General features: G+C 42.1%; 1 non-coding gene across 1 annotated transcript; it reads right to left on the bottom strand.

The window, feature by feature from the left end:
• Window positions 1-18,293: 18,293 nt before the first annotated feature.
• LOC120272718 lies at window positions 18,294-18,400 on the bottom strand. Its single transcript, XR_005540258.1, has one exon. It is a non-coding gene; the product is annotated as a small nucleolar RNA R71 (small nucleolar RNA).
• Window positions 18,401-23,288: the final 4,888 nt, after the last annotated feature.

Raw genomic sequence — 23,288 nt, 5'->3', positions numbered from 1 at the left:
TGTATTTGATCTTGTTGTTTTTATATATTGGCTATGACTATTCTTGTGATTCTTCTATGTTACTTCATGCTTGCAATTTACATTGTGAAAAAGTATTAATTGCATATTCGATTAGCGTGATGACAATTAAGAAATCCATCATATTAGATCACACATAAAAGATAGGGATTGAGTGAATGCCTAAAATTAAGGTGTATGGTGTCAAACTCCTCGACGATTGAGTACACACCTAGAGATAGAGTGTCTAGTGTCAAACTGACAATGCCACTTGCGTATGTCCCGCAAGTGCATGGGTTTGTCAAATTAATAAAATCCCAGATGAGTGGGGTATCATATCCACAGGGAGTAGGGGATAAAAACACTTAAATTGTTTCTTAACTAAGTGAAAGATGAATAGTGATCTGTGGGACAAGATGTGACATAACAAAAGTAACAGAACAAGAAAGAGAGCACAAGTAAAGGAGAAGGTAAGGCAATCGATATAAATGGGATACCCATATATTGTTCTACCTAGGAAAATTGTTTCAAGTGAAAGAACCCTCTATTATACTTTCTAACTGATGCAATAATGAGTCATGGAGATCCTTAAATACATGGTCCCAAATCTAAGGTCAACTATGCCTAACTCTATACATGTCCCGGAGGAGAAATTGATTAACCTAACCCTTTGATAAATCCTCTTCCTAGATGTAGACCTAACCCTTTGGTCCAGGTGGAAGGTCCCTAGCCACAATTAAGCCCTAGGTGCTAAAATCACTTCAACGCTTCACTCCGTTGCACCCGCAACTAAGACCCAGCGTAAGGTCATCCTTTAGCCCATTCACTCTACCATGACCACAAAGAACTTTAGGAAATGGAGGTAGAATAAATCACACCGGAGGGGAAAGGGGACGCTCCGCTATCTCTCTACTCACTCTCTCAACCTTCTCTAATTTATCTTTGTCTAACTCTCGTGGTGTGTCACTCACTCACAAGGGTTACCAACAAGAACTATCAACCCTAGTGTCACTCTAAGGGAGTATTCATAAAATCAAGAATTTGAGATTGAAACTCAAATAAAACATCAATTAATTGAAAGCATAATAAAGAGGTTCAATGAAACGAATACATCCTAGGGTTCACAAATACCCAAGTACCCACTAGGGGGTTTAGCTTTCCATGGAGCTAATTACAATCAATGAAATCAAATATAAAAGCAAAGAATCCATAGAAACCCCCCTCTGTAGTCATTGCGATGGTCTTGTGGAGAGTCCTCTACTCTTCCAAGGGTCCCTTTGTCCGACCTAGGATACACCTCACCGGATCAGTGCCGACGAAAGCTCTCCCACTAACCTTCTTCCAAACGTAGCATGATGTTAGAGCCTTAGAACCTCTACAAATCCCTAGCCAATACCTCTCAAAACCCTAGCCGAAGCCCTCTCTCAAGTTGGGGAAAAGATGGAGAAAAGAATGCTACAAACGGGGCTGAAATCATCTTTTAAATGGCTGGAATCGGGAATCCACACAGCCCTATGGGCGCCCCTGTGGATTTTTCACACGGGCGTGTGGAATTAACTCACGCCCGTGTGGATTCTCTGTTTTCATCCTTCTTCAGGCGGCTGTGAACAGTGTCTGCTATAGTGTTTTGCTATAGTGTCCTCCTATAGTACCTGTCCGAAACACTCCCGAATCCATGTTTTTATCAAGGTAACATAAATGAACACACGTTTACGTCGTAGATTGCTTTTCTTCTTCAATAATGGACATGTTGGTGGAGATCTTGCTATACATGCACAAGCTGGAATGCTTGAATGTGACTGCCCTTGTGCCCCTCCAAATCGTTGTGCTAACTTGAATACGAGGAGGTTGGCACACATTCCCGCATTTCAAACCTGACTTATGTCTTCGCGTTTGAACCTTCTCAGGATTTCTTCCAAATGGTGCATTTGCGATGCACATTGGCTTATTTCTCTAATATTCGGCCTCACAACCTTATTTGCATGAAAGTAACATAAATACACACATATTAGCTGATAAGTGCTTGTGTGATATGAATGCGAAGCATTCTTTCCTTATGTTGAGCATTACTTTTCTCGGGTTTTTACATTAATATGTGTGTCTTTATTTTACTTTTATGCAGGTAGGGTTGTGAAACCAATTATGAAGGAAAGAAGCCAATGTGGATTCACAATGCACCGATTTTGGAGGAAATCTTGCTAAGGTTCAAACGCGAAGATATAAGTCGGGTGCGAGATGCTAGAGTGTGTGCCAACCTCACCGTATTTTAGTTTGCACAACCATTTGGAGGGGCACAAGGGCAGTCACACTTAAGCATTCCGACTTATGCACATAGAACAAGATCTCTATCAACTTATCCGTCATTGAAGAACCAAAGCGATCCATGGCATAAACGTGTGCCCATTTATGTTACCTCGATGAAAAGTGGATTCGAGAGTATTTTTGGCATAGTACTATTTACTGTTCACAGCCAGCTAAAAATTACAGTTTCAGAGAATCCACACGGGCGTGTGGAAATTACCCATGCCCATGTGGAAATTCCGCACGGGCACGTGAAGCATCCACGCCCGTGTAGTTGCCCGATTCCAGCGCTATTTAAAGCCGATTCAGCCCCGATTTTGGTATTCTTTTCTCCATCTTTTCCCCAACTTGAGAGAGGGCTTCGGCTAGGGTTTTGAGGGGTATTGGCTAGGGTTTTGGAGAGGTTCTATGACTCTGACATCGCACATAATTTAGAAGAAGGTTATTGGGAGAGCTTTCGTCGGCATCGATCCGGCGAGTGTATCCTAGGTCGGACAAAGGGTCCCTTGCGACGAGTAGAGAACTCTCCACAAGACCATCGACACGACCATCGAGGGGGTTTCTTTATGGATTTATTGCTTTTACATTTGATTTCTTTGATTGTACTTATTTCCATGGAGAGCTACACCCCTAGTGGGTACATGGGTGATTGTGAACCCTAGGATGTATTCGTTTCATTGAACTTCTTTATTATGCTTTCAATAAATTGATGTTTATTGTGAGTTCCAACCTTGAATGCTTGATTGTATTAACATTTCCCCTAGAGTGACACTAGGGTTGAGAGTTCTTGTTGGTAATCTTGTAAGTGAGTGACACACCACAAGCGTTAGACAAAGCTAGGTTGGAGAGGGTTGAGAGGGTGAGTCGAGAGGTACAGGAGCGTCCCATTTCCCCTCCTATGCAATAGATTCTACCTCCGTTCCTCGAGTTCTTTACGGCCATAATAGAGTGAATGGTCTAAGGGATGAATCTCCGCTGGGGCTTAGTTGCGCGTGCAACGGAGTGAAGCGTTGAGGGGATCTTAGTATCTAGGGCTTAATTATGGTTACGGACCTTCCGCTTGGACCAAAGGGTTATGTCTATAATTAGGAAGAGATTTATCACTGAAATCCCTAGGGCTCATTGCAACTTTATTCGAGTGCGAGGTTGAGAGGTTATTTAATCTCTCCTCCGGGACATGAATAGAGTTAGGCATAGTTGACCTTAGATTTGGGACAATGTATGTAAGGATTTCCACGACTCACCATTGCATTGATTAGGAAGCATAATAGAGAGTTCTTGCACTTGAATCGATTATCCTAGGTGAAGCATCATCCGAGTTGCCTTACCTCCTCCTTACTTTTGCTCTCTTACTTGTTGCTTTTAATTGTTGAGAATTGAATCATTGTCACACTTATCATTGTTGATATTTCACATAGCTAAGAATCGAATTAAATGTCTTTACTCCCTACTCCCTGTGGATTCGATACCCGCTCACCTGGGATTATTACTTCGACAAACCTGTGCACTTGCGGGATATACGCAAGGGGATCTTGTCATTAGCGTAAAAACCCAATAAAAATAATGCTCATCATAATGAAATAACACTTCGCATTCTTATCGCACCATCACTTATCAATTACTTGATAACTCGTGCACTTGCGGAGTCGCAATCAGTGTTATCAGTAATCATGACGAGATACCGCTAAGCCCTAACACTAACCATCTGTCAGACCTCCTCTTTTAGTCCAATCTCACATAGAACACCGCAATCGATCTCCCTTTATTCGATAAAATAACAACGAGAAAGTTGCAAGTATCGATCCTAGTGCACTTGTGAATGAAAAACATGTGCCAAGTCGGTGGCCTATGCTGGCTCCTCATGGAGATGCCTCTTCAATGATGATGGCCGAGATGATGTATATTTCCTCAGCATGGTTTACAAAAGAAATAGCTCAATTTAGTTCAAAGATGGAAAATTTTAGGTGGAGTATGGTCATGCTAGGAGCGCATAAACTGTGCTCGTCAGGAATGCAAGATTGTGCTCCCTCCCATGTTGTGCTCTGAACAAAACAAGAGCACGACAATACTTCAAGGGCGGCCTTGTTCCTTGAAAAAAATCCGAAGAACTAGCATGCTCACGAAGCTATAAACAACAACAAGATTCATCTAATTTAAGCAATATGTTGTACATTAAGCATTTGCAAGTATAACGAGCATAAAATCATCCAAATAAGTTCTTTAAACAAAGCTAGGGAGCCTACCAAAGTCAAGGAAAATGGGCAAGTAAATGAGGAGTAAATCGACGAACGGATAGTGAGCACCGGCAAAACTCTTTAAGAAAAAGATGGAAAGAGTGGGAAGAGAGTGAAGTAAGAGAGAAATGGTGATGAAGGTTGACCATCTGTGACTAGATTTTTAAGGAGAAACGGGGAAACTGACCGGTCATACCCAAGCACGCCCAAAGCACAGGTATGCTCATCTGCCAAGTTAGGAAAACTGCGTGGGAGGAAGCACGGTCGTACTTATCCCATGCTTCCTCCTCATGATTATCTCAAGATAATCCTCCAAGGCATCAAGAGATGAAGCATGGTGACACACCTTTTTGTGTGTGTACCGCAAGTGCACAAGTGTCAAAGTAATAAAGTACCCAAGGGGTGAGTAGTCGAATCCATAGGGAATAGACTCTAGAAACAAGTAGTATTTCTAATTATCTAAGATGATAATCAAATGTTGATTGTGTTCAAGATGTTAAAAAAATAAACGACAAGAAAAGAAGCAAATAATAAAAGGAAGAGACAATCAATGTAATGCAGGGTACTCGAACAATGCTTCCCTTAGGACTTTTGTTTCAAGTGCAAGACTAACACTATCCTTCCCTAAATGAGATTTAAAGAATCGTAGAAATCTAAAAGCACACAGTCCCAAATCTAAGAGCAACCATGACTAGCCCTATACATATGCCAGGCAAAAGAAAGACTCTCGACACCTCATACTGCGTCGGATTGCTTGCGGTTCTAGGGACTCCAAGTGATAAATCCTATTCCTAAATCTAGATCAAACCCTTTGGTCCAGGTGAAAGATCACTAATCACAACTGAGCCCCAGCGGAAAGGATCTCTAAACACTTCACTCTGTTGTGCCTCCACAACTAAAGCCCAGTGGAGAGGATCTATCAACACTTCACTCTATTGTGATTGTAAAGAACTCTTGGAATGTGGAGGTAGGATAAATCATATTAGAAGGAAAAGGGGACATTTCGCTACCTCTCGACCCACCCTCTCAACCCTCTTCAATCTTTCTAAGTCTAACCCTAATGGTGATGGTCACTCGTCAAAAGAATAACTAGATGGATTCTTAACACTAGTATCACTCTAAGGAAAAATCAAACCATAATCATACAAGATTGAAACTCAATTAAAGAAAACATAATAAGAGTCAATGAAACAAATTCATCCTAGGGTTTGCAAGTTCAAACACCCACTACGGGTTTAGCTCTCCATGGAGTAATACAAAATCAAATATTAAATCATAGATAATTGTAAACAATCCATAAATATAACCCCCTTGTGATCCATGATGATGGTCTTCAAGAGCCGCTTATCCTTCTCCAAGGACCACCCCGTCGAGCCTAGGGCACACCTCGCTAGAACATTGTCGTTGAAAGCTCCCGCAATAACCCTCCTTCGGAGGAGGTCGATGTTGAACAGGCTAGAAATGGGCCCAAAGCCTAGTAAATACCTCCTCCAAACCCTAATGGCACTCTATCCCAAAGATAGAGAAAAGGATCCTTCATAACTCTCTTCAATCGGCCTTTTAAACATAAAAATCAGGATTTCACATGCCCATGTGGAATTTCCACACCCGCTTGTGGATTCTCTGTTTTTTTTCTAATTTTCACACTGTATGAATTATAATTGCTACAGTGCCTATTAACAGTACTTCACTACAGTGATAACGAATTTCTTTTTTTCCTTTGAGGCCAAACGATTGGGCACACACCCCATGTGATAGTTCATGTTGCTTCTTCTCTTTCAGATGTGTTAATGCAGTTCTTGAAAACTCTGCATAGGCTAGAGCATGAGTGTATGACTGCTGTTGTGCCCTTCCAACTTGTGACTAGACTTGCACACTCTTGGAAATTGGCACACACCCACATACGTGTGATCACATCTCATGTCTTGACCTTTCTTCCACGCAAGAGAATCCTCAAAATCCTCCTTTATGACCAATTTTTACTTCCTTTCTTCTTATACAGCCTCCACAACACTAAATGTACAAAAAGAACACAAAAACACACGAATTAGCCATAAAACCTAATAAAAATAATGCTCATTGTTAGTAAAACATACTCACTAACATGCATACACAAGCACTTATCACACGGTCGTGCATGGAACACCAAAACCATGCTCAATGGTAAGCATGCTCGTGCTCGGCCCATTCTCGCCCTGGAATGCTTCACAAGATAGAAACGGAGAAAATCACAGATTGAGCATTGGCGTGCTCTGCCTGTGCTCATTCTGAAACACCCGACGTCCTAGTTGATGTCTCCCTTAAATTTTTACACATTAAAGCAACACACATGAGAGAAATCCACAAAGAAGACATTTGTTGATGGAACATCACTTCAGAAATAGAGCACATGAAAAAGAATTCCACAGCTAATAATCCTTTCAAAACACCAAGAAGTGATAAAGCTAACTAAAAGAAACAACGTGAACACTTGGGTTACCTTCTAAAGAGTGCTTGTTTAACATCACTAGCTCGATGTACCTATACACATCAAGGAGGTTCGTGAAATGGAGACCTCTCATGGCCACCTGAAATACAGTTACATGAATATGGTGTTAAAGTATTAATCAAACTGATCTCACTAAAATTTAGGAAAGTGGATCATGTTGAAGTCAATGGTGGAGTAGATAGCTTCCTATTTCTTAGGATTACTTGCTTCCACCATCTCTTAGCACGGGAGGATTTTTTCTTGGGTGGTTCAAGAGGCAAAAGAGCTCTTGTGATCACCACTTCTTGATAGCATAATTCTTCCACCAACTCCTCTGATTTATCAGCCTCAAGGGGGTCATCTTCTAATAGCACAGATAGTTTATCCATCATGAATGTGTCATGCACATACTCAGAAAGCAAAGTCATAAACTACATTAACATAATAAAAAGTACCATCAAAGTCCATAGTGTGTCTCATTGAGTCTCGAAGCTTGAAAAAGACTTCTTCTCGTACTTGGAGTGCCATTCGGCCGTCTTTCACATCAATTAGGGCTTTTAAGGTTGCCAAGAATGGTCTTCCCAAAATGAGGGGCACACCAACCTTCTCATCGACATCGAGGATCACAAAGTCCACCGGAAATATGAACTTGTCCACTTTCATAAACACATCTTCAATAATTCCTCTTGGTTGATGGATGGACCTGCCGGCCAACTATAGAATCATTATCGTGGACTTTAGTTCTACAAGCCCTAGATTTTTGAAAATTCTGTAGGATATCAAGTTAATAATTGCTCTAAGATCGGTCAAAGCATTCTCTTTCACAAGCCTCCCAATCGTACAAGGAATGATAAATCCCCCGGGGTCTTTCTATTTCTTAGGGAGCTTGTTGGTGATCAGGGCTAAGCATTCTTTACTATGTGCCACAGAAGACACTGCCTCAAGCTTTCTCTTATTTGTGAGCAGTTCCTTTAGAAACTTTGCATACCTTGGCATTTGAGCAAGAGCCTCAATGAATGGAAAATTTATGTGTAAGATCTTGAATACATCAAGGAACTTCTTGTACTACTCTTCTTGTTGATCTTTTTTTTTTACTTTCACAGGATAAGAAAGTTTGGGATGGTACTTGGGTAGTTCAGTGTTTCCTTTTTCTTATTCCTTTTCAACTGTAGTTTCTGATCAACAACCCCTGACCACTTAGCTTTCGATTGAAGATCAATAGGTTCAATCTTAGACTTCTCCACAATAGGGCTTCAAAGTTGCTTGCCACTTGTCAGGGTTACGGCCTTGAGAAATTCCTTGGGATTGTCTTCCGTGTTACTAGGTAGAGAACCCGGGAGTCAGTCCTCAATTATCTTTGACATTTGGGTTCATATAATGCTTCAAATTCCTAATGGTGGCATTAGTGTTCTTCATTATTTCTTCATGCCCTAAAACACAAATTTCATTACCTTTGATGTACTGGGTCAACAAAACTATAAGTTCATTTGAAGGTCCCAGTGGAGTAGGATATGGTTGGACACTTCTTCTTGTACCACTAGCCCCAGTCCTTATTGACTTTAGGAGAAGTTCGGGTGATTCCTCCAACCGGCACTGTATGTGCTACTATATGGGTTTTTTTATATCATCTATTCTGTCCATCAAAGTCAACTTGTTTCAGTTGCCCTTTACCCATATCCGAAGAGGAAGAACTACTAGGATCACTGTGAGACCCCCAACTATCACAAGGAAGTCCAGAAGGTTGAGACCATCTACACTACCCATATCTAGGAGCTTGTGAGTATTGGATTTGAGGAATAGTCATGGGCACGGTCAATGTGGTATTGCACATGGCCATTTGTGCTCCACAACCCGTTGGAACTCAACTCTCAATGAATTTAGCTCCTCAAATGCAACATTAGGAGTTCAGGGGAATATTGTTTCAATTTTCCATCTTGACACACATGTTTTGATTGTCTTTATTCTTTATTGTGCTTGCATGCATACATTGATGACAATGTACATCTTAAGTGTGTGGGGGAGTTCACATTACACACGTTCTATACTCTTGCATTCATTTTTCATGCTCATGTAGCCAATGGTGGTTCACTTTAGTTGCAATGGTTATATTCTTAAGTTTAAAAAAAAAATTTAACATTGAATACTATCATGCTATAGTTTTACTTGAATTTTTAGGAATTTTTACTTGATTATCACTTGTTGTGCTACTCGTTTGTTAAACCTTGTGGAAACTCAACTTTAACATTTAAGGGACTATATTAACATTGTTTTAGTTTGAATTTCTAAAAAAAAAGGAGTGTTTGTTGTGTTGGTACATTGGGGGTGGAAAGAGCTAGCACCTATGAAATATGAAGCTTCTCTCATAAGTCGGGTACTAATTATGCCCTAACGAGAGAAAGAGCTATCTTATGGGATGAGTGAAAACTACTACCCTCAATAGAAAGAGCTACCAACTCGAAAGTGTGAAAGCCACCTTGGCGACCGCCTAGGAAAGGGCTACCTTAGAGGATGTGTGAAGCTACAACCTTCTCTTTTTGTTTATAAATAAGTCCACTAGATAAGAACTTTGAGGAGTACATGTTTGGGTTGACTAGAGTGAGTTTACACACACTTACAAAATATTGGGTTGTTGTCCTTTTTTATTCAAGTTTTTTAGCAAACGCAATGATTTTTCTTATTCATTGTTTAAATTTGTCCATACTTAGAGAATGCCTCTTTTGTATGCTTTTGGTGAACCTAAGGCCAAGCACTTTCAATTTTCTTTCTTAGATGCCCTAATGTTTTATTTTTACTTGAGGATAAGCAAAAGCTTTAGTGTGGGGGAGTTTGATAAGTTCTTGTGTATAAGTAATATGAAGTATACTTTTCCTACATTGATTATCACTTTTATTAGATTTTATTGCTCATTCATGTGTATTTGTATTCTTTTGTGCATTTAGGGTTGTGGAGACAAGTTTGGAAAAAAGGAAGCGAAAGTAGATCATGGACATGATTGTTAATGGAATTCTTGGATAGAATATGGATCAAGGCATAAGTTATGCTCATAGACATGTGGGTATGTGCCAACCACCATTATACGTAATGGAATACACAAAGTGGAGGGGCACAAAGGCAATCACACTCATATGTTTCGACTTGTGCAACATTGCTAAGAGCCTCATCAATGTGGTGTACTTGAAGACACGACGTGACCTACCGCATGTATGTGTGCCCAATCATGTGGCCTCAAGGAGGAAAGTGAATTCGTGAGTATTCCGGTGCAGGGGGTACTATAGTAAAACACTGTGGTAGTTACTGTTCACAGCGTGCAGGAAAATGCAACCTGGAAATCCACATGGCCGTGTGGAAATTCCACACACCCGTGTGGATGCCTAATTCCAACCTTATAAACACACCTTTGAAAGTTTTATTTGGGGATTTTCTTCCTATCTTTTGTCTATCTTTTGGGGCAAGTGCTGCTAGGGCTTGGAGAGGCTTTTGCTAGGTTTTTGAAGTGTTCCTACGGCATTCAACATCTAGTTCCTTTGGAGGAGAGCTATTGGGGGAGCTTTCATCGACATTGATTCGGCGAGGTGTGGCCTAAGCTTGACAAGGGAATCCTTGGAGAAGACAAGGTGGTTGCTCAAGACCAAAGTTTGATAAGTGCTTGTGTGTTAAGAATGCGAAGTGTTCTTCCCTTACATTGGGCATTACTTTTATCAGGTTTAAGTGCTAATACATGTGTATTTGTGTTCTTTTGCACATGTAGGGTTGTGAAGCTAAGGTTTAAGAAAAGAAGCCAAAAGTAGATCGTGAATGCACTATTTGGTGGAAATCTTGGGAGGAATAAACGCAAATACACAAAGTGGGGCTCCAAGATACATGAATATGTGCCAACCTCCATGTATTCAAGTCCTTACAATGAGTTGGAGGGGCACAAAGATAGTCACATTTGCGTATTCCAACTTGTGCATTGATAGCAAGATCTTCACCAATGAGGCTTTTGATTGAAAAAAAGTTGCGATCTACGGTATAAATGTGTGCTCATTTATGTTGCCTCGATGAAAAGTGTGGAATTGGAAGTGTTATAGCGGAGTACTGTAGCAGATATTGTAGCAAATCAAGGTAGCAAGACACTATAGTAGTTACTATTCATAACCTGGTGAAAATCAATTTTCCTGAGAATCCACACGGGCGTGTGAAAATTCCCCATGCCCGTGTGAAAAATTCCACAAGCCCGTGTGGAAAGTCCACAGGGGCGTGTGGATGCCCGATTCCAGCCCTATTTAAGCCGTGTTTCAGTTCGCTTTTGGGGACGATCTTTTATCCTTCTCTCCAACTTTTCCCTATCTTTTGAGAGGTCATCGGCTAAGGTTTTGAGGGCCTTTCTGCAAGTCTTTGGAGTGGTTCTACGGATTCAACACCACGCTCCGCTTGGAAGAAGGTTATTGGGGAAGCTTTTGTCGGCACCTATCCGGTGAGGTGTGCCCTAGACCCTACAAGGGGACCTTTGGAGAAGATGAGGCTACTCCACAAGACCATCGACACGAATACCGAGCGGGTTTTCCTATAGATTGCTTATTTTTACTTTTGATTTTACTATTGATTGTATCTTGCTTCATGGAGAGCTAAACTCCCTAGTGGGTACTTGGATTTTGTAAACCTTAGGATGTTATTGTTTCATTGGCCTATTATTATACTCTCCTTAATTGATGCTTTAATTGAGTTCCAATCTTGAATTCTCGTTGTATGATTTCTCCATTAGAGTGACACTACGGTTGAGAGTCTATATTGGCAACATTTGTGGATGGGTGACACGCCATGAAGGTTAGACAAAGATAGATTGGAGAGGGTTGAGAGGGTAAGTCTAGAGGTAGTGGAGCGTCCCCTTTCCCCTCTGATAAGTGCTTGTGCGATAGGAATGCAAAGCATTCTTTCCTTATGTTGAGCATTAGTTTTCTCAGGTTTTAATATTAATATGGGTGTATTTATGTTACTTTTATGCATGTAGGGTTGTGAGGCTGATTATGAGAGAAAGAAGCCAATGTGGGACATAATGCACTAATTTGGAGGAAATCTTGCTAAGGTTCTAATGCGAAGACATAGCTCAGGTTTCAGATGCAGGAATGTGTGTCAACCTCCTCGTACTCGAGTTAGCACAACTATTTGGAGGGCTACAAGGGCAGTCACATTCAAGCATTCTGACTTGTGCATATAGAACAAGATCTCCACTAACATGTCCGTTATTAAAGAAGCAAGGCGATCCACGATGTAAATGTGTGCCCGTTTGCGTTACCTCGATGAAAGTATGGATTCGGGAGTATTTCAGGCCAGTAATGTAGCAGGGTATTGTAGAAAACACTGTAGTAAAAATACTGCATCAACACTGTTTACAGCTGGTCGAGAAAACAGAAAAACAAAGAATCCACACGGGCGTGTGGAAATTCCACACGCCCGTGTGAAAAATCCACAGGGGCTCCCACATGGGCATGTGGATTCCCGATTCCAACACTTTAAAAGAAAATTTCACCCCCGATTTTAGTATTCTTTTCTCTATCTTTTCCCTAAATTGAGAGATGGCAGCGGCTAGGGTTTTGAGATGTATTGGCTAGGGATTTAGAGAGGTTCTACAGCTTTGACATCGCGTGTCGTTTGGAAGAAGGTTAGTGGGAGAGCTTTCGTCGGCACCGATCCTGCGAGGTGTATCCTAGGCTGGACAAAGGGACCCTTGCGATGAGTAGAGGACTCTCCACAAGACCATCGCCACGACTAACGAGGGGGTTTTCTATGGATGCTTTGTTTTTACATTCGATTTCATTGATTGTATCTAGCTCCATGGAGAGCTAAACCCCTAGTGGGTACTTGAGTATTATTGAACCCTAGGATGTATTCGTTTCATTGAATCTCTTTATTATGCTTTCAATTAATTGATATTTATTATGAGTTCCAATCTTGGAGAGTTGACTGTATGAATACTCCCCTAGAGTGACACTAGGGTTGAGAGTTCTTCTTGGTAACTCTTGTGAGTGAGTGACACAGCATGAGAGTTAGACAAAGCTAGATTGGAGAGGGTTGAGAGGGTGAGTCGAGAGGTAGCGGAGCGTCCCCTTTCCCCTCCGGTGTGATCTATCCTAGCTCCACGTTCTAAGAGTTCTTTGTAGCCATAGTAGAGTGAATGGGCTAAGGGATAACCTTACGCTAGGGCTTAGTTGTGAGTGCAATGGAGTGAAGCGATGAAGTGATTTTAGCACCTAGGGTTTTAATTGTGGCTAGGGATCTTCCATTTCGGACCAAAGGGTTAGGTTTATACATAGGAATAGGGTTTTTCACTTTGAATCCCTAGAGCTCATTGCAAATCTATGCGACTGCGAGGTTGAGAGGTTATTCAATCTCTCCTCTGGGATATGTATAGAGTTAGGCATGGTTGACCTTAGATTTGGGATCATGTAATTAAGGATTTCCATGACTCATTGTTGCATCAATTAGGAAGTATAATAGAGGGATTCTTGCACTTGAAACGATTGTCCTACGCGGATCAATATCCGGGTACCAAACCTTCTCCTTTACTTGTGCTCTTTATCTTGTTGTTTTTATTTTTGTTATTTCATATTTTGTTACACTTATCACTATTTATCTTCAACATTAGTTAAGAAACAACTTAAGTGTCTTTATTCCCTACTCTTTATGGATACGATACCCACTCATCTGGGATTATTTCTTCTACACCCGTGCACTTGCGGTTTACACGCATATACGGACGTGTCACCCTCCGGTGTTATTTATCCTACCTCTAATTTCTAGAGTTCTTTGTGGTTACAATAGAATGAAGTACTAAAGGATGAACTCCGCTGGGGCTTAGTTACGCTAGCAACAGAGTGAAGTGTTGAAGTGACTTTAGTATCTGGGGCTTAATTGTGACTAGGGGTCTTTCGCTTGGACCAAAGGGTTGGATCTACACATAGGAATAGGGTTTATCACTTGCAAGCCCTAGAACTCCATGCAATTTTACACAGTGTGAGGTGTTGAGACTGAACGAGTTTTCCGCCGGGACATAGTGTAGAGTTTGTCATGGTTGACCTTAGGTTTGGGACCGTGTGCTTTAGGATTTCTACGACTCATTAAGCATTAGTTAGAAAGCATAATAGTAGGTTTTGCACTTGAAACATTAGTCCTAGGTGGAGCACTATCCGAGTACCCCACTTCTGTGTATTGCCTTATCTCTCACTTATTTGATCTTCTCATTCTTGTTTCTTTTATTTCTGTTTACATTACACTTTATCGATACAATCATTGTTCATCTTCGATTGGCTAAGTAGCATTGTTAGTATTTTTATTCACTACTCCCTATGGATTTAATACCCCACTCATCTAGGATTTATTACTTTGACAAACCCGTACACTTGCGGGTCACAAGCAAGGGGCATTGTCAGGTTCGCCCTAGGGTTGACAAAGGAATCCTTGGAGAAGACAAGGTGGCTCCTCAAGACCATCGATACAAACAAAAAGGTAGTTTTCTCTGTGGATTGTTTATATCTACTTGTGATTTCATTGTTGGTTTTGTATTGCTCCATGGAGAGCTAAACCCCTAGTAGATGCTTGGGCTTGTAAACCCTAGGATGTTCTTATTTCATTGATTTTTATTATGTTTCCTTTAATTGATGTTTTAATTGAGTTTCAATCTCGTGTGCTTGTTGACTTTGATTTTTCCCTTAGAGTGACACTAAGGGTGATGATGAGTGATCTGCAAGTGCACGGGTCATCGACTAATACCCTATGTGTGACACAGGGGTCGTATTCCCTAGGGTCCCAAGAGCTACTATTACTTCCCCCTAGATGGCAATATCTAGTCAACCAATTATATGATTAAAACAACATAAGGAAAATAATAAAGAGAAAACTATAAACACATGGACTAGGGCTCACCACATAAGCAAACTAAGGTAGCAAGTAACAATGAAAGTTCGAGGTCCCCAAGCGAGGATCCCCTCGGGACTACTAAAGCTAGAGGGATGCTAGAATTACAAAGGCAGTAGTGGATGGGCCAAGAGACATCCAAAAGTAGGTTATCCCAATGGTCACGGTGATAATTCTAATCCCATACAAGTATTGGGTCAGAATCACTTCCGTCCAAATCCTCCTATTATTGCATTAAGTGTCGGGATCTCTCTAATTAGGGTTGACACTCAACTAGGTACAGCCCTAATGGTCGGAGGGGTACGAAATACCTGATGGTCATGCCATATTTGTACATGAATACCTTCTAAGCCAAGTGTGTCTAGTACAAGGGTGATGGTCACGATACCAAGAACAAACCACGCAAATACCATAAATGTAAATCACAACATCCATAAAAGCAAGTTCATCCCAAGGATCACAGGATGAGTGGTGACCTTGGGAATGTAAATCACAACATCCATAAAAGCAAGTTTATCCCAAGGTTCACGGGATGAGTGGTGACCTTGGGAGTCTAGTTCATCATCAACAAAGCAGCATGTGTAGAAGACAAGCGATACAAAAGCAAAGCTCAAAACAAACTCCCCTAAGATGAAGACTAGAAGGTGGTGATGAGAACTTGTCAGATCCACACCGGCAAGCTCCTAGATCTTCTCCTTGATAGTACTCCTCTTGTCTTCTTGGATTTTCATCCTAGATCTGCCTTCTTCCGCAACCTTGAAACCCTAGATGATCATGGTGGAGAATGGTGGCCAAAAGTCCCCAAAGATGATGTCCTAACCCTCTTTAAAAAAAACCTCGGGATAGCTTACGGGTGGTGATAAGTGCTTATGCGATAAGAATGCGAAGTGTTCTTTCCTTACAATGAGTATTACATTTATCGGGTTTTAATGCTAATATGTGTGTATTTATGTTACTTTCATGCAGATAGGGTTGTGAGGCCGACTATTAGAAAAAGAAGCCAATGTGGATTGCAAATGCACCATTTGGAGGAAATCTTGAGAAGGTTCAAACGCGAACACATAAGTCGGGTTCGAAAATGATGGAATCTGTGCCAACCTCCTCATATTCAAGTTAGCACAATGATTTGGAGGGGCACAAGTACAGTCACATTCAAGCATTTCGTCTTATGCATGTATTGCAAGATCTCCACCAACATATCCGTTATGGAAGAAGCAAACCGATCTACGATGTAAACGTGTGCCCGTTTATGTTACCTCGATGAAAGCATGGATTCGGGAGTGTTTCAGGGGCCAGTACTATAGCAGTATACTATAGGAAAATATTGTAGCAAGTACTGTTCATAGCCGGCCGAAGAAGGATGAAAACAGAGAATCCACACGGGCGTATGTTAATTCCACAGGCCCATGTGAAAAATTCACATGGGTACCCACATGGGCATGTGGATTTTGTTATTCCAGCCCTATTTAAGGCCGATTTCAGCCCCGATTTTAGGAGTCCTTTCTTCATCTTTCCCCAAATTAAGAGAGGGTTGCGGCTAGGGTTTTGAGAGGTATTGGCTAGGGATTGGGAGAGGTTCTACAACTTTGACATCACGCTCTGTTTGGAAGAAGGTTAGTGGGAGAGATTTCATCGGCACCGATCCGGTGAGGTGTATCCTAGGCCGAACAAAGGGACCCTTAGACGAGTAGAGCACTCTCCACAAGACCATCGCCACAACTATCGAGGGGGTTTTCTATGGGTTCTTTGCTTTTACATTTGATTTCATTGATTGTAATTGGCTCCATGGAGAGCTAGATCCCTTAGGGGATACTTGGGTATTTGTGAACCCTAGGATGTATTTGTTTCATTGAACCTCTTTATTATGCTTTCAATTAATTGATGTTTTATTTGAGTTTCAATCTTGAATGCTTGATTGTATGAATATCTCCTCAGAGTGACACTAGGGTTGAGAGTTTTTGTTGGTAACCCTTGTGAGTGACTGACACACCACGAGAGTTTGACAAAGATAGATTGGAGAGGGTTGAGTGGGTGAGTAGAGAGGTAGTGGAGCGTCCCCTTTCCCCTCCATTGTGATTTATTCTACCTCCATTTACTCAAGTTCTTTGCGGTCATAGTAGATTGAATGGGCTAAATGATGACCTTCCGCTGGGGCTTAGTTGCGGGTGCAATGGAGTGAAGCGTTGAAGTGATTTTAGCACCTAGGGCTTAATTATGACTAGGGATCTTCCACCTGGATCAAATGGTTAGGTCTACATCTAGGAAGAGGATTTATCACTTGGAATTCCTAGAACTCATTGTAATTCTATACGAGTCCGAGGTTGATAGGTTATTCAATTTCTCCTCAAGGACATGTATTGAGTTAGGCATGGTTGACATTAGATTTGGGACTATGTATTTAAAGATCTCCTCGACTCATTATTTCATCAATTAGAAAGTATAATAGAGAGTTCTTGCACTTGAAATGATTGTTCTTGGCGGAACAATATCCGGGTATCCCATTTATATCGATGACCTTACCTTCTCCTTTACTTGTGCTCTCTTTCTTGTTCTTTTACTTTGTTATTTCACATCTTGTCGCACATATCACTATTTATCTTTCACTTAATTAAGAAACAATTTAAGTGTTTTTACCCCCTACTCCCTGTGGATATGATACCCCACTCACCTGGAATTTTATTACTTCGACAAACCCGTGCACTTGCGGGACATACGCAAGTGGCGTTATCAAGTTTTTGGTGATGTTGCCGAGGAGTAGGCGTTTAGAGAAATTTTGCACTTTCTTTTCTTAGCTATTCATTTATTCATTCTAGTTCATTTCTTCTTATTCTATCATCGTTCTGACTTTTTTTTCATTTTTTTCCGGTGCAACTCCAGGTTATGCCTGAGGAAACCCTTCAATATTGATTGAAAGAGACCCTGAGCTTGAACGTATACTGAAAAGAAAAGGGAAAGAACCTGCACAAAAACTGTCTAATCTAGCTGATTTGGAGGTAGAAGAATATGAAAACATGGTAGAATAAAATGAGAAATAGTGGACGTTATCCGATTATGCCAGACCTTTAGTATTGGGGACATAATCGAGTATTGTGCATCCCGCAATTATAGCTCAGAACTTTTAGTTAAAGCCGGCATTCATCTACATGTTGCTGCAATCCCCATAGTTCAATGGTTTGGCCGATGAGTATCCAAACAGTCATATAGAGAATTTTCTCGAGGTGTGTGATATGCTTAAGATAAACGGGGTGACGGATGATGCCATCAAGTTGAGAGACTTACCATTTTCCTTAAAGGAAAGAGCGAAGCAGTGGCTACACTCATTACCTAGAGCATCGATTACCACATGGGAAGAGATGGTAGAAGCTTTTCTGGCCCGTTATTTTCCTCCAGAAAAATCTGCAAAGCTTATTAATGAGATCTCGTCCTTTGTACAGTCGGAATTAGAGTCTCTATTTGAGATATGGGAATGGTTTAAGGAGCTCCTGAGAAAGTGCCCACAACATGAATTCCCGGAGTGGATGATTGTTCAGACCTTTTACAATGGGTTGAATCCGAGTACAAGGCAACCCTTGGATGCAGCAGCAGGAGGTATCTTAGGTAGCAAGACCCCCAGTGAGTCCCATCAACTAATTGAAGAAATGGGGTTAAATAGCTACCAATGGAATGCTAGGGAGAAGAAAAAGATGGCCGGGATCCATGAGATAGATGCAGGAACTCCATTGGCGTCTTAAGTGGAATCATTGAGTAAGAAATTAGATCTTCTAACTTCGAATAGAGTGGCAGCCGTGACTACTTGCACTGGGTGTGGTGGAGGACATGCTCCCTCCGATTGCTGATCTCTATTAGTGATGCATCTTCGGTTGAGAATGTTGATTTTGTGGGTAATGTAATGAGGAACCAAGGAAATCCATATAGCAACACCTACAATCCGGGTTGGAAGAATCATCCCAATTTTTTGTGTAGCAACCAAGGTCCACAAAAGGCCATAGGGCCACCGGGTTTCTAACAACAACAAGCCCCAAACAAGGAAAATCGAGTTTCAGGTTTGAGACTCGAATGACCAATCTGGAGAAGGCCTTGACTAGGTTTGTGCAATCGTCAGATACAAGGTTTCAATCATTTGAGGCTACACTTCACAACCACACCACCTCTTTGCACATCTTGAAAATCAAGTCGAGCAGATTGCGATGTCTCTATCAAAAAGGCCACAAGGAAGCTTGCCGAGTAATACCGAGACCAATCCTAGAGAGCATGTAAAGGTGATCACTTTGAGAAGTGGTCGTGAGGTTGAAGGTAGGTTTCTGAGTGAGAGAACAAATGAACACGCACCCGAGGTTATAGAGGCTGAGGAGGGAGAAGGCAAAGAGAAGAAGGTGGCACCCCCACCTTTCAAGCCAAGAATTCCTTATCCCTCTAGATTAAAGAATGACCAAGGGATGAATAATACAAGAAGTTCCGGAGTTTGTTCAAGCAACTCCACATCAATATTCCTTTTATTGAGGCATTGGCCAAAATGCCTTAGTATGCAAAATTCCTGAAGGATTTGTTGACTAACAAGAGGAAGTTAGAGGAGAGTGCATCAGTGATCTTAGATGCTTCTTGCTCGGAGGTGTTACAAAAGAACATGCCAAATAAGAAGAAAGACCCAGAAAGCTTCATCATTACGTGTAATATTGGCAATTTGGGTGAAGAAATTACATTGGCGGACTCAGGGGCCAGTATCAACGTCACGCCATACACCTTCTTTCAGAAGCTAGGCTTGGGCGAGCCTAGACCCACTAGGATGACTTTGCAATTGGCGGATCGAACGGTGAGACATCCGAGGGGTATCATCGAAGATGTGCTTGTCAAGGTGCACAAGTACATTTTTTTGATTAACTTTGTAGTGCTAGACGTCGATGAGGATGTGGATGTACTTTTGATACTTGGGAGACCGTTCTTGCGGACTTCCAAGGCATTGATTGACATAGACGGTGGGGAAGCTAACATTGAGAGTTGGAGATGACAAGCTCACATACCGCCTTACTGAAGCCATGCGGTATTCTCTTGATTTCGATGATGCTTTGTATTTTTGAGACACTACTGATGAGTTTGTTTATGAATACATGCAGGAAATGTTTAATCTGGACCCATACGATGGTTTGTTCGACCAAGAGGTGGAAAATGAAGAAGTTATGATACTTGGTTCAACTGAAGAAGTACCATCTACTCCAGGGATCCTGAAGAAGGTGTTTTGGAAGATGAAGAGGGCTGAGGAGACGTCACCAGAAATGCTCCAAGGCTGTTGGAGATGGGCGTGAACCGAACAAATTAGATGCACCATTGATAGGTGGTCCCAAGCCCGACAACTCCCCATTTACCTTCACGAGACTCTTTTCATCATGCTTTCAAGCTATGGGTAAGTGGGCAACTTTCATCTATGAACCCTCATGAGGTAAGACAAGGTACGTTAAGCTTAGTAACGTAAAACAAGCTCTTCTTGGGTGGCAACCTAAGTTTTTAATGTTTTACTAGTTTTTAGTTAGTATTTGGATGAATAAGCCTTTAAGTGTTGGTGTCTTGATTCTTGGATGCTTTTGCTGTGATGATCTTGTAGATATTATGGTGTTATCATGTGCCTAATCATGTGTGGCGAAGAATCTTGGTCATTTGAGCATGTTTTTCGTGTTTTCTCTGGTTAAAAATGCATTCTTAGGCAGGCTCTGAGTGTATAGCTATGTTCAGGAATTTTCTGCAAAGCCTGCAAAGTTTTCTAGGTGTCCAGAGAAAACATACGTCCGTGTGGAATTTCCGCACGGGCATGCGTTTTCATTCAGAGCTCATCCAGAGATGGCACAGGGGCTTGGACTCGCCCCTCTGAGCCACCTTATGGTTTCCGCACGCCTGTAGGTCATTTCCACACGGGCATGTGTTTTTTCCTACAGAGACTTAGCAAATTATCCCAAGAGCACACAGGGGCATGGACTCGCCCCTGTGGGTAAATCTATGATAAAATCACGGGCGTGGGTATTTCCCGCATGCCCGTGTGGGTCTCTGCAGAAGAGCTCTCTTCATCCCGAGAAGACACGGGGTGTGCGCTTACCCCTGTGAGTTGGGCCTGTGAATGTCCACACCCGTATGGAATTTTGCATAGGTGTGCAGAACACTTAGATGATTCTCTCGATTGGACAGAGAAGCCACATGGGCGTACGGCTACCCCTGTTGATCAGGTGCATGGGCGTGGGTATCTTTTGCATGCCCATGTGGTTGCGTTCAAAGAGATTGAGTGTTATCCCAAGAGTGCACAGGGGCATGCGTCTGCCCTGTGGCTCTCCCCTGTGGAGGCGCACGGGCGTAGGTAATTTTTGTACGCCCGTGCGGATGTACAGAATGCCAAGAGCCATGAGTTCCTTTTAAAGGATCACCGTTCCTCTTCATTATAACATTCTCCATTCATCTGAGGGCAGTCTCACATCGTTTCCTGACCTCGCATTGCCGATTTGGATGGATTTTTACTTGGTTTACCGATCGATTCAAGGTTTTCAATCTCAACTCGTCGGTAAGCCCTATCTTTTGTTTTGTTTTCTTCGCCAATTCTTGATCTTAATCGATGAAACTAGTTAATAATGCTTCATTTCTGCAATTAGAATGATTGTGCATGTTTAGAACGAAGTTAGAAGAGCGATTTAACGGTGTTTTTTTTGGATTTTTGAGGCACGGGCGTGCGTTTTTCATGCCACTTGGATCCATACAGGTGTGCAAAAATTCGACATGACCGTGTGGATTTCTGCAGGATTACTTTAATTAACTAGTTTGATCGATTTTATTTCAACTTTTGCAAATTATGGTACCTCGGTCAAAGAAGTAAGAAGAGAAATGGCCGGGTGAGTCATCCCCCGAGTCTGAGAGCATGAGATTCACTATCCCAGAGCATCAGACTGGTTTTGAGCGTCTGTCGAGACTTTGGTTCGGACAGACTCGATTCCTGGACACGAGTATATTGAGAGATTTACAGCAGGGAGATGAGTTCACAAATGAGGTCGAGGATCTCATTTCAGTGGGTGGATGGAGGCAATTACTGTTGACTAGGGAGCCAGCTATTTGTGAGCTTAAACTTGAGGTCTTATCGTCATTCGAGTTCGGTAGATCTTATGCGAGATTCGACAACCTCGACGCCATTCAGTTCATAGCATTTGGACGTTACCATAACATGAGCATCACTCACGTTTTTGTTTGGCTTGGCTTGTATGAGGAGGCATTCACAGACAATGAGGAGTATTCCCAGTTACCGACAGTTTACCCTAGAGCGTTGACCCCGCAGAGAGCTTACTGAACTTTGGGTGGTCATGGCCAGTACCAGCCGGGGGTGTCCAAGGCCACGTGCCTTTCCTGACCTGCGTACCAATATTTACATGCCATTCTTAGCAGGCTGGTGAATGGCCATGGTGATAGCACTAGCGTCCTGAGCCGACAGGAGCTTCTATACTTGTATTCGATGGTGCAGTGCATACCAATTCATCTAAGGCACATCATCCAAGAGTACATTCGACATCAGGGGCAGTTTGCCAGATTGGGAGCGATCTTCTCGGCCCCCTACATTTCAAGACTAGTTTTGGGCATGGATCTCTTGGACTCTATTCGCAGGGCCCAGAAGACAAGTACACCTGTGCCCCTGAGCTTGGAGATGATGAAATTGATGGGTATGGTCCGCAGAGTTTGGAGAGGAGTTTATGCTTTGGTTCTATCAGCTCTAGAGATAGTTGAGGATGAGGGTGATGATGCTGAGGCTTCTCAGCCTGCTTTTGAGCCTCACCCAGCACAGATGGAAACTGAGGCACCTCCGGTAGTAGAGGACCCACACTCAGTACACATGTTTTCACCATCTCGAGCCCATGATCACTTTGAGAGGCTCGAGAGTGCTGTGGGGGTGCTACAGATAGAGGTTGCTGAGGTTCGAGCAAAGATTGCTGAGATTCGAGCTGCGAAGGCCACATAGTATACAGAGTTCATGGCACGTTTCCACACGTTACAGCAGATTTTAGAGTGAGACGTCGCCTCGTCATTTGTCTTGCGGCCGAGGACTTCTCAGGCCCCTCCGGCATCACCATCACCACCTCCACCGACACCCTTCGATCTAGCACCCGCAGCAGCAGAGGAGCCAGAGCGCGGCGCCAACACTTGACTTATTTTCTTTCGTCTTATTACTTCTACATTTTCATTTTGGACTTGTATACTCAAAAATGACTTTCCTTCTGAGTTTATTTTCATTTTGTGTTCTCGAGTTGTATTCATTACCTTATCTTTTATATACTCGAGTTGTTTTTGTTTTATTGAGCTTCACTGAACCCTGTCGTGTATGCGTGTAGATGGTCTTGTCATCACGGGAATTAAGACTTTGTCATGGGCACGGCCAATGA

This window comes from Dioscorea cayenensis, chromosome 11, assembly GCF_009730915.1.
Source record: "Dioscorea cayenensis subsp. rotundata cultivar TDr96_F1 chromosome 11, TDr96_F1_v2_PseudoChromosome.rev07_lg8_w22 25.fasta, whole genome shotgun sequence".
Taxonomy (NCBI): Eukaryota; Viridiplantae; Streptophyta; class Magnoliopsida; order Dioscoreales; family Dioscoreaceae; genus Dioscorea; species Dioscorea cayenensis.
This window is presented reverse-complemented; position numbering and strand designations above follow the sequence as displayed.